The sequence below is a fragment of the Silene latifolia genome, chromosome X (assembly GCF_048544455.1).
Source record: "Silene latifolia isolate original U9 population chromosome X, ASM4854445v1, whole genome shotgun sequence".
In the NCBI taxonomy this organism is placed as follows: Eukaryota; Viridiplantae; Streptophyta; class Magnoliopsida; order Caryophyllales; family Caryophyllaceae; genus Silene; species Silene latifolia.
In genome coordinates, this window is record NC_133537.1 from 158,098,908 (window position 1) to 158,114,794 (window position 15,887).

Below are 15,887 nucleotides of genomic sequence, written 5' to 3' on the forward strand. Positions count from 1 at the left end.
GGGTGTATGTTTGTTGGAGATTTGGATGGAATTTGGTATTCTCATTATAGTAGTTGGAATAAGGGGTGCCATTCTTGTATGCTTGGAAAGCATTAACTTGTTCATTTGTTCCCTGCATTCACTTTGCTCATGTCCCAAAGTTCCAGAACTTTCACATACTCCAATTGGAATTGAGGATGATGCCACCATAGCATTGACATGTTATTTGGGTGATTTGGAAGCTTCATCAAGCTTAGCCATGACTTTCTCAAACTTTAAATTGATGGTGTCGATATGAGCACTTAGTTGAGCACCCAATTGAGTGATGGAATCTACCTCATGCTTTCCTCCTCTTGTGGCCTTTCGAGGCCTACTATATTGGGAATTATGAAACGCCATCTCTTCAATCTTGGCCCATGTTTGATTATCATCAACTTCGGTAAACATCCCATTGGATCCCATATTGGGAATCTTGCGGGAATCTTCATATAAACCGTTCTAAAATTGTTGCACAACGAACCGCTCACTAAGCCCATGGTGTGGACAAGAATGACAAGTGTCCTTAAATATCTCCTATGCTTCATATAATGACTCCTCATCCTTTTGTTTGAACCTGGTGATTTGGGCTCTTAACATATTAGTCTTCTTCGGAGGATAGAATTTCTTGTAGAAGGCAAGTGCTAACTTCTTCTATGAATCAATACCAAGGGTATCCTTGTCTAGGCTTTTTAACCATTGCTTTGCGGTACCGATCAAAGAAAAAGGAAACAATACCCATCGGATTTGGTCTTGAGTAACTCCGGTTTGAGAAATTGCATCACAATAGTCACAAAAAGTCTCCATATTTGAATGAGGGTCTTCATTAGGCATCCCTCCAAATTGACTTCTCTCAACTAATTGTATGAATGCGGATTTGGCAATGAAATTACCGGTTAAATTTGGTGGTGTAGGAGTACCGTTTGGTAGGTTCTCCTCGGTCGGTACGAAATGTGATGAAAATTTAGGCATTGTAGGTTGATTTTGTGGTGGGTTTTGAATTGGGTTATCCTCTCCTTCTCTTGCAAAAGGGTTGACAAACTCAATGTTATTTGGTTGAATGTCAACATTCTCACCAATACCTACAACTCTTGAAGTACCTCTAGCAATTCTTCTATTGTTGGTTAAGGTCCTTTCAATCGCGAAATCAATAGGTAATAAATTACCTTGTGATCTCCTAGTCATGCAAAATATCAAACAACACGAAAAAAATTTGAACAACCTTGAGGAGATTGACTTCCCCAAGGTAAAGAAAGACACAACTAAAAACAATTAACGAAAATCAAATCAATTGAACACCGTCCCCGACAACGGCGCCATTTTTGGTGTGGCTATAACTCGTCGTCAAAAGCTACCAACAAAAACAATATTTATAACTTCACAAACTACTCTTAGCAAAGAGGTAAGTAAAGGTCGGATCCCAAGGGATGGGTATTGATATAGGATTTTCAATTGCAAAAAGCTATGTCTTAGGGTGTCATAAATTGGGTTGAGATGAGATGTGGTCTAAACTAATCAACAAGATGAATGTAAATTAAGTAAAGCAATTAAAGGGGTTGTAAACATTTGATTAATAGCACTAGGGTGTCATGGGTTCATAGGGGATTCCTGGAAATAGATAATACAAACATGTTCTCAAATAGATGTAAGCACTTATTGTTGTGATGGGATCGAGTTAGTCTATATCTTACAATCCCTAGGAGAATTTAGGTCCCGGAGCCGAGTCGTCTAGACTGTACAACACCTACAAGTCGACTTAGTCTCCCCCTATTCAACTCTTATGCATGGTCTAATGAGGCTCGAGTTGGTTTATGTCTTACAAACCTCATTGAAAAGATAGGAGATGGGTAAAAAATGCAAGGATTCATAGACTCGCATTTCATCAAACATAACATGTGCATAGGTTGAAATCACAACAAGCAAGCAAATTAATTATGAAAACATATAAGATTAAGCATAGTTCAATTCCCATGTTTATTTCCCCTAATTCCCCATTAACCCTAGCTAAAGAATTACTCACTCATGATCAAGTTTAGCATGCTAATAAGGTTGTCAATCATACTAACAAAGCAAAACATGATGAATAAAAGATGTGATTAACAATAATTAAACAAGGGTAAAAAGGAATTATACCTATGGAGATGATCCAAATAATAAAGCAAAGAATAATAGAAGTACTTGATGATTGATGGAAGGTTGTCAATCCTCCAAATAAACCCAAATGATCTTCTAATTACCCAAATAAAACTAAGAACAATTGAGAAATTAGGAATGATTAAGATGTGATTAATATTGAAAAGTGTAATACAACTAGATTAAGACTAAATTAAAAGAGGATTAAGAATTGATTAAAGCTTGATTAAGAATTTTTTGATAATATAGGTAGTACAATGGGGTATTTATACTAGAATTAAGTACAAGGATTAGGGTTACTAAGGGCTTAAATGACTATTAAGACCCTAAGAGAAGCTTGAGGAAATGCAACTCTCCTGGGACATGCGCGGATCATGCTTACAACTCCCACCAGGATCCGCTCGTCCTCACCTGAAGCACGGGCTGTCCGGTAAATATATCCGCTCGGATCGACCAGGAGACGCTCGGATCATGCATGTCGTACGCTCGGATCCAGCTCTTGGACGCTCGAATCGTTGCTCTGATCTGCTCGTCCTGAGCTCGGGCCGCTCGGATCGTTGGACAGAGTTGTTCTCTTGTTTGGCTCCTTAACAATCCGTGAGGATTGTGTTGGGGATGCAAGGATCTTTTCATCATTACCCATTTCACTCTATTTATTTGCTTAGGCCTCTAGTGTTGGTCTCCTCTTGGATGCTTGGTCATTAGATGCAATCAATTTAGCTCCATTTCGTTCCATAAATGCAAGGTTATCAATCCTCTTCTACCAAGGACACAAAACCTCAAAGAATATGCAAAATGGGAGACTAAAGATAAGAAATGACCCTAATAGGTGCTAGAAAGCATGGGAACGAGGTTAATTCGGGGACTAAATGTGCTTAAATATGAGTCACATCACATACCATGGTACATACTCATGTTTGTATCAAGAGCTTTCACTACTCGAGGGAATGGACTAGGAACCGGTCTTACTCATGTTTGGCACGGACTTCTCCACAGACCAGGGTTTGATTGCTTGGTATGACAACCTACCTTTTAAGCCAAAACCCTATAAATGCACTCAGCATACCGTTATAATGGCCATATATATGTTTGTATCATATACGTGATCACCATTTTGTAAACAAAACCATGATTAAATTTTGTAAAATAAAATCCCTTTCAAAATGTAAATATTTACGAAATGGCCTAAAATAAGCGCAAAATAAGCCGAAACACTGTCCAAAGGTCGAGTCAAAGTTCGGGCCTCAAACCCATTTCAAAAATCACTTCGAGTCAGCACTCCTACAACTACACCACAATTGTCTAGGACAAACATTTCAAAATTCGTACTACACGAGTCAAGTCTCTTTTTTGGATTATTATTATTATTATTATTATTATTATTATTATTATTATTATTATTATTATTATTATTATTATTATTATTATTATTATTGTTATTATTGTTATTATTGTTATTGTTCTTATTGTTATTGTTGTTATTGTTGTTATTGTTGTTATTATTGTTATTGTTCTTATTATTGTTATTGTTGTTATTATTGTTATTGTTGTTATTATTGTTATTATTGTTATTGTTATTGTTGTTATTGTTATTATTGTTATTATTATTATTATTATTATTATTGTTATTATTATTATTATTATTATTATTATTATTATTATTATTATTATTATTATTATTATTATTATTATTATTATTATTATTATTATTATTATTATTATTATTATTATTATTATTATTATTATTATTATTATTATTATTATTATTATTATTATTATTATTATTATTATTATTATTATTATTATTATTATTATTATTATTATTATTATTATTATTATTATTATTATTATTATTATTATTATTATTATTATTACTACTATTACTACTATTACTACTATTACTACTATTACTACTATTACTATTACTACTACTATTATTACTATTACTATTACTATTACTATTATTATTATTATTACTATTATTACTATTACTATTACTATTATTACTACTATTACTATTACTATTATTACTATTACTATTATTACTATTATTATTATTATTATTATTATGCTCCAATTATTTGGCCCAACTCTTCTTCCTGACTCATCCATTATTTTATTATTAATTAACGTCTTATCTGCATTTATTAATATAAATACCTTTTTAATTAATTATTCGAATTAAATAAATTATTCTTATAAATACTTATCAAATTATGGGGTATTACAGTCTCCCCCTTAAAATGAACTTCATCCCGAAGTCCACCCAAAAATGCTAGAAAGGCCTAATGAAACCATCAACACATCTGAATGCCATTTCAACTCATTATCATTGCAACATAATTAACTCACTTAATCATTATCAAACCGTATCATACTTATCTAAATGTATTACAAAATAAACCTAAAACATGAAGTGTCACATTCTACCCTCCTAAAAATAAACTTCGTCCCGAAGTTTAATAACACAATTAAAGCTCTACTCACTTATACAACGCATTACATTGCTCCAGTAAGGACAACAACTAAAACATATAACTCAAACAAAAGCATTAAGAATGAGAATACCAACACCATAATAAAACACCGTAAAATTTCAAAACGCCATAACCACCGAGATTTTACAATCATATCCTCCTTAAAATTAAGGTTATGTCCTCGGAACCTTGACCATAACAAAGGTACTACACTGTATAAATACCAATCAGATAAGGATAACTAAGTAGTAAGAATATAAAAAAATTTATCACAAGCCTCTATTAGCACTATTATAGAACAACAGTTACTCATTTGACATAAATCGTAGCACACTTCTCAATCCCACATGTACCAACTTCGAGTTACGCGTGTAAAACTAACCCTATAATAAAAGAAAGGTGTAGTCAACTGTATCCTAGCTTACCTCTCCTTTGGTCCCCCAATCGTCACTCCTAGATATCAACTACCATAGTCTAAGAATTGACAAAGCATTTATATTGAACTTTTTGTAAACTCGCGTTTTCAGAAAGCAAAGTCAAGATGTAACTTTTAAAAATCACCATTAAATAACCGTTACATTCCTCTTTGAGTTTTTATAATTTCCAGGAAAAAAGGGAGTTTTCAAAACATGAAAAAAGTATCAAGCCCAAAACTTGAATAGCCATTTTATAAAGATTTTTATAATTCAGTGGGTCCAAACAGAAACTGATCAGCAATTTGTCAAAAACATGGGTCAACTTGTAAAAATCACTATTAAAGGTAAAATTTTTATCTTGGAACGTGGCTTATCAATTTTATATCATATTTGAATCTTTTAAACAGTGGGGTTGGAATTAAGCAAAAATGTTAAGTACAAATTAAACGAGAAATTTTACAAAATCGTTTGTCGAAAACTTAACTGTACAGGAACATTCTGACCACTGTCCACTAAAATATTTATTTGTCCCAAACCGTAAAACTTTTAAACATGAAACCAACGACATTGGAAAGATACCTTACTGGGTTATAACTCGTAAAAATTTCGCCTTATAAAATAAATAGAGAGCAAACGGCAACTAGATTAAATAGGGGTACAAATATGACAAAATAAAGCTCAGCGATAGTTTTTTTTTTTAATAGGTCACCTTATTGACACCTTCCTATACATATATCAACACAACTTGGTCATCATACTTCTCACACGACTAGTATCTACTCTAATTCATCCCTATCACAAATTTAATCATTTCATAACATTGTAGATAACATGGTTTCGGGATTCACGTATTAACCGCATATCGCTAAACATGATACTACTATAACATCCAACCACATAATCACTTTCAATGCCACAATTAAGTCCATGCCCATGATCAAAACAATTCGACATCTCATTCCCCATCCAATTCTCATCTTATCCAACAAGGATATCAAATTCGACATCTCGGGGTACCCGGTTCAAAACTAAGAGGGCCATGGTACGAATTAAGGGCTCCTTCTTAACCGCACTAAGAGGGGCACCTAACAGTTTCTACCCGGGGTTCAGTTTATTAGACACATCCTAAATTCATTATTGTTCATTAGTTAGGCCTGAGGATCGTTTTGTTGGATTATGTGTCCTCAACAATAGTGCGATCACATGTTTAAATCTCATAATAGGAATACTAAAGGGATGATAAATTAAATAGTCAACTGATCTACATCAATCGGTAACGATTGGCTTGCTAGAGTTTGACGTTACTGTCGCAGGACGGTGGTGGTCAGTTGATCCCTTAAGGTCACACCTATAAGATGATGCCCTAATCAGTAAAGTTAATTAGTTGTATATTGATACAAGTTAATTAATTCCTTAAATAAGAACAATTTATATTTATGAGAGGAAAAATTTATCTTATTGTAATTCGATTAAATAAGATTCAATTTAGTGAATTAATATATTAACTTACTAAATTATGTTGAGGTTTTATAAATATTTCGAGGTAGAAATAATTAGTTATTTACATTTACAAGAGACTGTAAATTTAACTAACTAGATATTATGGGACCCATTATATGTTGATATAATGATAAAATATTACTCAATAAGTTGAGTGAATATATGTTTATTAATTTGTCACATAATTGTAGTATGATCAAATTAATATTTTATTATGTAAGATAATTAAACATAATACTTATAAGCATTTGTGGGACAAATATTATAAGACAAAAATGGACCCATATACACCAATGTGTAGCGTCCAAAATATGAGCATGCTAGAGTTTTGGTTTTGTCATTTAGTTGTTGGAAAGATGCTCCAACATCTTATGACATGCCTACCCTACTACCTACACATAGATCTTTGTGAAAGAGAAATTGTAAAAACCAAAATGCTCTTAAAAAGAGCATTTGGCCGGAACTATGGACAAGAGAGGAGAACACTTTTGTTGTTCTCAATTTTTCATACTTATCTCTCTAAAAGATGCTCATATTTTTTACATGCAAAAACCTCTCTCATTCATATTTTTCTTTCTCAAAACTTGAGAAGTTTCAATCTAAATTGTTCAAGAACACTACTAATATTATTAATGTAATATATGAGTATTAGTAGTCATTTTTAAGGTAGACTACTAAATAAATATCTAGCAAATATTATTTAGTAGTAATAAGGGTTAAATCTTGGGTGCAACCAAAAGGAGGGCTCCTAATATAGAGTCTTGGAGGATCATCCTAATACTTGTCATAGCTCAAGAACAACTGAAGCTAGGAGACCTTGCTTGTGCCCAAAATCCGAAAATAACAATGTAAGAATCATTGTTTTCTCATTTTATTCCTTATTTAATTATGCATGCACTAAATTTAAAGAACTAATAAGTAAAATGTTAACTAGTTCACTATTAGAAGAGTCTAATAATAGGTATATGAACCTAACATGTTTTGCTCTGATACCACTTTGTAACACCCCCATTTATTTAGGAGCCTTTAGCTAGACATTCCCAAATAAATAGGAGCGTTACCATCTCGGTTAACCGAAGTAGTGAATAACAAACTTCAACAAACCAAAGTACTTTAAAATAAAACTTTGTGATTACATGTTTATTACAACTTAACTAAACTAAAACTTAATATAAAATTATAATACAACTCGTAACGGAAATAAATAAGTGACTAATATACTATATGGTCTAGACTTCTAGGTAGACTGGCCAAGTCCTCACGCATTCCCGTAAGCTCCCAAGTCAGCTATTCTTTATGACCTACAATATCTGCTGCCCATTTATGATTCATCACAGGTATTCACGAATACACTGTCAACCACGAGGTTGGGTAGGATAACTAAACAACAACAATAATACTATAACCTGCCACAAGATATAACAAGGAAACACAACCAAGTCCGTTACACTTCACACGGCTCAACCGTGTGCCACCCACACGTCACAACTAACCACTCATGCCCACTGACACCACACCGTGTACTGCTTAGGTCCACGGCAACTCCGAACACCGCCGTGCCTGGCCTACCAAAACCGTACAGGACCACGGCTCTTCCACACCGTGCCTGACCGACCTAAACCGTACATGACCACGACTCTTCTACAACCCCGTGCCTTACCGACCAAATAATCTTTTAGCATTGCCAATTCTCTTTCACAAAACAAACCAACTGTAGATACCTCATTTCTACACCTCCCGCCAACCATCCAGTGATGATTGGGCCGCATGTTTGATATGCGGAGCGATTTTTGACAGTTCGTAAGTTCATCGTCAAGTGATAGCTCAAACACTTGTGTCAACCTCATGATCGTCATCTACGTGCTGATATGATCGTTTTGACAGTAATTTGAGTTCATTTGGAGTCCGGGTCAAAAATCTCTTCATTTTTTAAAAACCGTTTAAATGCCGAGTCGGAATATTACGGAGTGTCCTAGAATTCTCTGGATATTTATTCTTAATTAAATTTAATATTTTAAGGAAATATCTTTCGCATATTGTGTTTCATGGAATAAGAAGTTCATATCTACCGAAATTCCATAAAAAACGCAGAAATCTTTCTTGTTGAGTAGGAAACCTCTGGGGAAATGACGCAGCAGGTGCTGCGCCACTTCTAAAGGTCGCAGTGGCTGCTGCGCCTCTTCCCCAGCCCTCTTTCCACGCTTTCCAGAATATTTCCGTGATTTGTTTCCGTATCCGTGTCATTCCAAAACTCCTCCATGTGTTTAGTATAAATAGAGACCTTCGGTATCCATATTTGGCACGCGAGTGTTCCGCCCCTATTGCTTTCGACGCCTACGTGCTTGATCAATCGACCACGTATACTCAGATCATTCTGAGTCCCAGTCACGTTGCATAGACCGACCAATTTGACCAACTCCACTTTAATAAACCTAATCAATTAATCTAAATCCTCTAACGAGGGCACTTTCCACGCATATTCGAGTCGATCAATCACTAAAACGATAACTTTAGTCAATCTCGTTTCGTCAAACATGTAAGTCTGAGGGTGTAAATCCCATTTTATTTATTGTACTTTTTATTTTGTATCATCTGATGTAAGGTTTATATCAAGAACACGTTGAAAAACCATCTCAAATCAATCTCTTAAAACAGTTTTTATAAAACAGCGGAGGTCTGACGTCAAGAAGAAACGCAGCAGCAGCTGCGCCTCTTCGAAGGATCGCAGCATTGCTGCGCCTCTTCCAGAGGCTGCTGCTGCTCCTGCTGCTGCTCTTCTTCTTCTTCCGCGACCTTCTGTAATTTTTTCTCCTTTCTTATTTCTTTCGTTTTTCTTTGTTTTCTTTGACATGTCAGTATATAAATCATGTTTTAATAATTCTTTTTTAATTAAAATGCTTAATTTGACCTAAATCTCTTATAATTCAATATTTGCGGGTCTTCGTCAACTTATTCAAACCCGGATTTTAAAGGTTCGATTTTCCCATATCAAGTCTTTAGAGTTCGTTTTTGTACATAATTTTCTATATTTGATTCAGTTCATCAAATTTAAATTCCGTTTTCAAGTTTAAAGTTTCGACCTTTGTAAATCCGACATCGTATGATTATAATTATGTAAATCGCTGTAATAATTTATTTAAACTTAGTCTTTAATCTGACTTGTGACGTTATTAGTATGCATGTAACCTGTTAAATCACATCCACTTGAGTCTAGTATTTATAATCGACCTTAAATCTACCAACAAACAATAACTAACCCGCGGTTCTGACTTCCCAGCCAGAACCCAGCTCGAGAACAGACGTAGGAAGTGCTGCGCCTCTTCCAGAGGACGCAGCAGATGCTGCGCTTGTTCTAGGTTTGTTTCTGTCTCTGAACTCTTTTTCGCTTTGACGTAGCTTTTAATTACGATTTAAATCGACTATTAATCATATTATCACCTTTAATCTACCGTATTTTCATACTTTGATTTCTAGTTTTATTCTTTCTTTTATTTTCTTCTTCTAATCCCGTTTTGAGCGTGCTTTTGACGTAGATCCAATAAAATCTTGTAAAGTTTGTAATTTTAATTATTATATTTCATTTATCGTTATTATTATATCGCATGATTTAATTGTATGGCATTCACATGTAATGAATCTAACATCAACTTCAACCCGATTGTTTACTAAAACATGTGTTCACCGACTTAGTCTAATCTCTCATGCTCGGATTAATCTATGTTTGTTGCATTGCATACATTACATCGACGACATATCAACTATGAACAATTTCCCTAATCATTAGTAGAGGCTGCTATCGAGGCGGGCAGGATTAGCTGTTCGATTAAAGAGCTTCCTAATACGTACCTTCACCCCTTACTCTAATTATCTCTGGACATCCGTGTCCATTGGCATCTTCGAGAGTCATTCTAGACATATAATACTAAGGGTAGCGAGTTCTTACTGTTTATGTCATTATTTTGTGTCTGACATGGCAAGAGGTATTCGAACGGTTTCCAATTTTTGCACAATAAATTGGTGGCGACTCCACAACTGTAGGCTTATTCAACCTTTCACCGGTTTCAATGCTTCACAAATCGGTAACGGCCCATGACGTGCTTTGGCAAAACCAAGGTTCCGTGGAAGAAGTGTCACCACCTCAAAACCAACGCGCGGGTGCGTGCGGCGCGGGTGGCCCATGTCCCAGTTTGGCGACTCCGCTGTGGATGATACACTTACGTGTTACCCAGGATGAAACTTGAACAAGGTTAGGGAAAAGTTTATACGAGATAGTTTTCGATTTTCATTACTCGACCTTATTAGGCCGTTTCATTTGGTCTTCCTAGGCCCTAAACCCAACCCATTCGACCAATCGTCCTGTCTAGACAGTCCAAATTCTTATCTGGGCCTAAAGATGGATAACAATTGACGTTAACCATACGACGATGCTTACTCATGTTTGTATCAAGAGCTTTCACTACTCGAGGGAATGGACTAGGAACCGACCTTACTCATGTTTGGCACGGACTTCTCCACAGACCAGGGTTTGATTGCTTGGTATGGCAACCCACCTTTTTAAGCCAAGCCCTTTAAATGCACTCAGCATACCGTTATAATGCCCATATGTATGTTTGTACCATATACGTGATCATCATTTGTAAACGAAACCATGACAAAATTTTGTAAAATAAAATCCATTTCAAAATGTAAATATTTTCAAAGATGGCCTAAAACAGCGCAAAATAAGCCGAAACTCTGTCCAAATATCGAGTCAAAATTCGGGCCTCAAACCCATTTCAAACCCACTTCGAGTCAGCACTCCTACAACTACACTACAGTTGTCTAGGACAAACATTTCAAAATTTGTCATTTTTAAATTTCACTTGACACAGTGGCACACGCCCACTTCACAAGTCGAGTCTTTTTGAGTAAGTGTGCGAAAATGGTCGACCATGTTTTGATTCATCGTCGATCTCTTATCCTCAGTCCAAAATGTTGGGAACTAGTCATGGAAGCATTAATGGTCAAGATGAAAAACCTGGAAATGGTAATGATCAAATCCTAGCTGCACTCCTTCGTCTCCAAGCAAACAAAGATTAAGCTTATGCTCGCCTTAACACCATCGAAGGCCGTATTGTCGCAGTAGAAGCTAGACTCCCTCCTGCAGAGGATGCCATTCTGGACATGGTCATACACGATAATGCTCCACCCTTTGTTGGACAACCAGAAGTCAATCTTCCACCAGGTCCCACTAAAGCTGAAAAGGGACTCCAATATTGGGAGGAGCAACTAATGTACCTTAAGGGGGATGATATCTATAGGGAAAACAGTCGCAAATATGAGGTAGTAAACGCTCAACTGCCAACTAACTTCAACATGACTGACATCCCGAAGTTTAAGGGTCATGATAACCCTTTGAACCATACTCGTGCCTTCAAAGATTATATGTCTATCAAAGGCATCAAGCCAGAGATGTTCCTAAGGATCTTTCCTTCATCTCTCGATACTGTTACTAAACAGTGGTTCTACTCGGATCACAAGAAAATTGATACTTGGGATGATTGATGTGACCATAATTTGAGCATATTTAGTCCCCGAATTAGCCTTGTTCCCATGCTTTTTAGTGCATATTTGGGTCATTTATTGTCTTTAGTCCTTTATTTTGCATATTCTTTGAGGTTTTGATCCCTTGGTAGGAAAGGAGTGCAAACCTTGCATTTTCATGGCAAAATGAAGCTAAATTGATTGAATTCAATGACCAAGCATCAAAGAGAAGACAAAATTAGAAGGCCTTTGTACATACTATAGTAGATGGGCAATGATGAAAAAAGATCCTGTTGGGAAATGTGTCCTCAACAATGGTGCGATCACATGATTTAAATATCATTATTAAATCTCATTACAAGAATACGGAAGGGATGATACATAATATATATATAGTCAACTGGTCCACACATATCGGTAATGATTGGCTGGCTAGAGTTTGACATTACTGTCGTGCGACGGTGGTGATCAGTTGATCCCTTGAGGTCACACCTAAAGGACGATTCCCTTAATTGAAAAGGTTAATTAATTGTATACCTGATGTGAATTTAGCGGAAGCGGAAGACTCGTGATTTTGACTCGACATTTTGAATTTTGTATTTTTTTAGCTTTTTGAAAAATAAGGGAAAAAGAAAGGATATTTGTCGCGGTTAGACCTATAACCACGCCAATGGTTGAGCTATCCGATACTCGTCGAATAACTCGACTCAAACTAAGGAGCACGTCCCTCGTTTAAGCAAGGTTCGAAATACTCGTTTCGACCTCTTAAGCCAAAGCACTTGTGTAACGACACAAATAACCGAGACAAGATTTTAGATATTTAACTCAATTTTTATCAAACAACATATGAAAAAGAAAATACACCAAAGAGGCCTTATATAGCCTACCACACGGCTCACCCAAGAGAGCTTTGGTGGTTTTTTGGACCCTTAATTCAAATGCTAATTAATCTATCCTAGTTTTCTACAAGCTTATTTAAATTTTATGGAAAAACAATACTATAACAAAAAACTAGAAACAAATACAAATAACTAGAATAGGATTAAATGATGGTGCATTAATCTTCTTTTCCTTCTTTCCCAAGCATGACCGTGAGCCTCAAGCCTTATTCCCGTTTTTTATTTTTTATTTTTTATTTTTTTGGCACTCCGTGATACGGTATTTTCCCGTAGAATTTTTCGTTTGAAACATCGTATCGTATTCACATCAATTCCTCCTTCTTTTAGAAGAATCGTCCCGATTCTTTATGGTTCCCAATTCTTCGTCGCTTCCTTTTGCGGTTTACATTTTTAAAACGCCTAGGAAGTCGTGGTTGTAACGCCTTAACTACGACCCTTGACGCGGCCGTGCTGCCCTCATCGCTTGACTCAATTTTGTTGCTTCCAATTGACTCCCTTATCCTTTCCCACGGTGCTATCGTCTTGCCCCTACCCCTTCTAGCATAAGGATTCAAGCCAATCCAATCGGTCTCTTCGACTTTCCTTTCCAAGGTCCCTTGAGTCCCGCCCATCTTTGGTGGGTCATTAGTCTGAACTCGTCTAAGGATGAACTTAAGGCCTCCTTGACTCTTTGCTTCAAATCGATACATGCTTGCAATCTCGGTTGGCTCCTCCATTTGTGTCGTGAGCCATCCACCATGGCAAGTCTCGTTACGAGATGGCAAAGGGAATCCGTCCTTTTGAACGGCCATGTCGATGGTGGGCTGGTTGGGTGGTGCAGGACCGTGACCTGCCGGTGTCTCTGGGCACGGCTTGGTTGTGCCGTGAGTTGATCCGACAAGGATTGCTTGCCACCAAAATCGATATTAGGGGTTAGCCAACCTCCTTGGCAGCCTTGTTCGATGCGTGTGGCGGGCATGGATCCATCATTGGTTGGGTTAATTAAACCAACATTGTCGCGGTTGTTGGGGCCTAATTCGCACCAATCATCATATTGGTCTACTAACTCGTGTTGGAGCTCCGACCAATGGAGTCCGTCCTCGTTGTTGTATGTGTCGAAGATAGGTGGTAGTGAAAGGTCGAGAGATGGTTGGTTGAAGAAGGAATCGCATTCCACAGGATCTTCTATGCTCAAGATATCTGAGAGCCGAAGCTCTGATACCACTTTTGATGTGAATTTAGCGGAAGCGGAAGACTCGTGATTTTGACTCGACATTTTGAATTTTGAATTTTTTTAGCTTTTTGAAAAATAAGGGAAAAAGAAAGGATATTTGTCGCGGTTAGACCTATAACCACGCCAATGGTTGAGTTATCCGATACTCGTCGAATAACTCGACTCAAACTAAGGAGCACGTCCCTCGTTTAAGCAAGGTTCGAAATACTCGTTTCGACCTCTTAAGCCAAAACAGTTGTGTAACGACACAAATAACCGAGACAAGATTTTAGAGATTTAACTCAATTTTTATCAAACAACATATGAAAAAGAAAATACACCAAAGAGGCCTTATATAGCCTACCACGCGGCTCACCCAAGAGAGCTTTGGTGGTTTTTTGGACCCTTAATTCAAATGCTAATTAATCTATCCTAGTTTTCTACAAGCTTATTTAAATTTTATGGAAAAACAATACTATAACAAAAAACTACAAACAAATATAAATAACTAGAATAGGATTAAATGATGGTGCATTAATCTTCTTTTCCTTCTTTCCCAAGCTTGACCGTGAGCCTCAAGCCTTATTCCCGTTTTTTATTTTTATTTTTTATTTTTTTGGCACTCCGTGATACGGTATTTTCCCGTAGAATTTTTCGTTTGAAACATCGTACCGTATTCACATCAATACCGATACAGATTAATTAATTCCTTAAAATTGAACAATTCAATTGTGAGAGAAAATATTGATATCTTATTGTAATGGGATTAAATAAGATTTATTTTAGTAAATAAAATGCTTTATTACTAAAATTGTTTATTGTTTGAGAAACAATAAAGATAAGAATGAATGGTTGATTATAATTACAAAATATTGTGAATTATAATTATATGACCCATTTTATTTATGTGATCAAGTATCACTAGTCTATTTGTTGAATGTAATTTAATTAATTTATAAAATGATATTTATGTGATAAATATGTATTTAATTAATTAGTAACATGTATCATACTACATGTGACATATTGTGTGACAAATGACAAATTGACAAAAATAAAATGGTAGTCCATTTTATAAAGATGGGCCGAAATAAGAGTGTAAAGGGAGTTAGTGGGTGAATTATTTTATGAGATAAAATAAGCTAATGATCACTAACCTACAACTAGCCTTACAAGCCTAAGGTATAGAAAAGAACAAAAAGAAAAGTGAAGGACCATATATTGGTCCCTTGCCTCACCAAAAACCGTGTGGCCTCTCTACTAATTAGAGGGCTTTTGTTCTTTTATTTTTATCACACTCTACCATTCAAAACACATGCAAAAGTTCATGAATTGTTCTCTCTTTAATCTTCATCAAAAAGGATGAATTTTTGATTCAAATTTGTTCAATAGATTACTGAAATTATCAATGTAATATATGAGTATTAGTAATCAATTTTAAGGTAAACCACAATATAAATATCTAGTACATATTAGTTTGTGGGTTTAAGGGATAGTCTTGGGTGCAACTAATTGGAGGGCTTCTATTTTGAGGTCATGTATGTTCATCCAATATTGGAAAGCTCAAGAACTAACAAGAAGGAGATCTTGTTGGTGCCCATTTGACCGAAATTCATATGGTGAGAAAATGATTTCTTCACTTATTTATTTTAGTTTTCATGCATAAGATTTGTAATTTATTTTATGACTAAATAAATTTTAAACATATAAGAATATGTTAAATAATGAGATA

General features: G+C 35.6%; 1 pseudogene; it reads left to right on the forward strand.

Moving 5' to 3' along the window:
* The first annotated feature begins 508 nt into the window (after positions 1-508).
* On the forward strand, positions 509-607 carry LOC141625276 (small nucleolar RNA R71; annotated as a pseudogene).
* Positions 608-15,887: the final 15,280 nt, after the last annotated feature.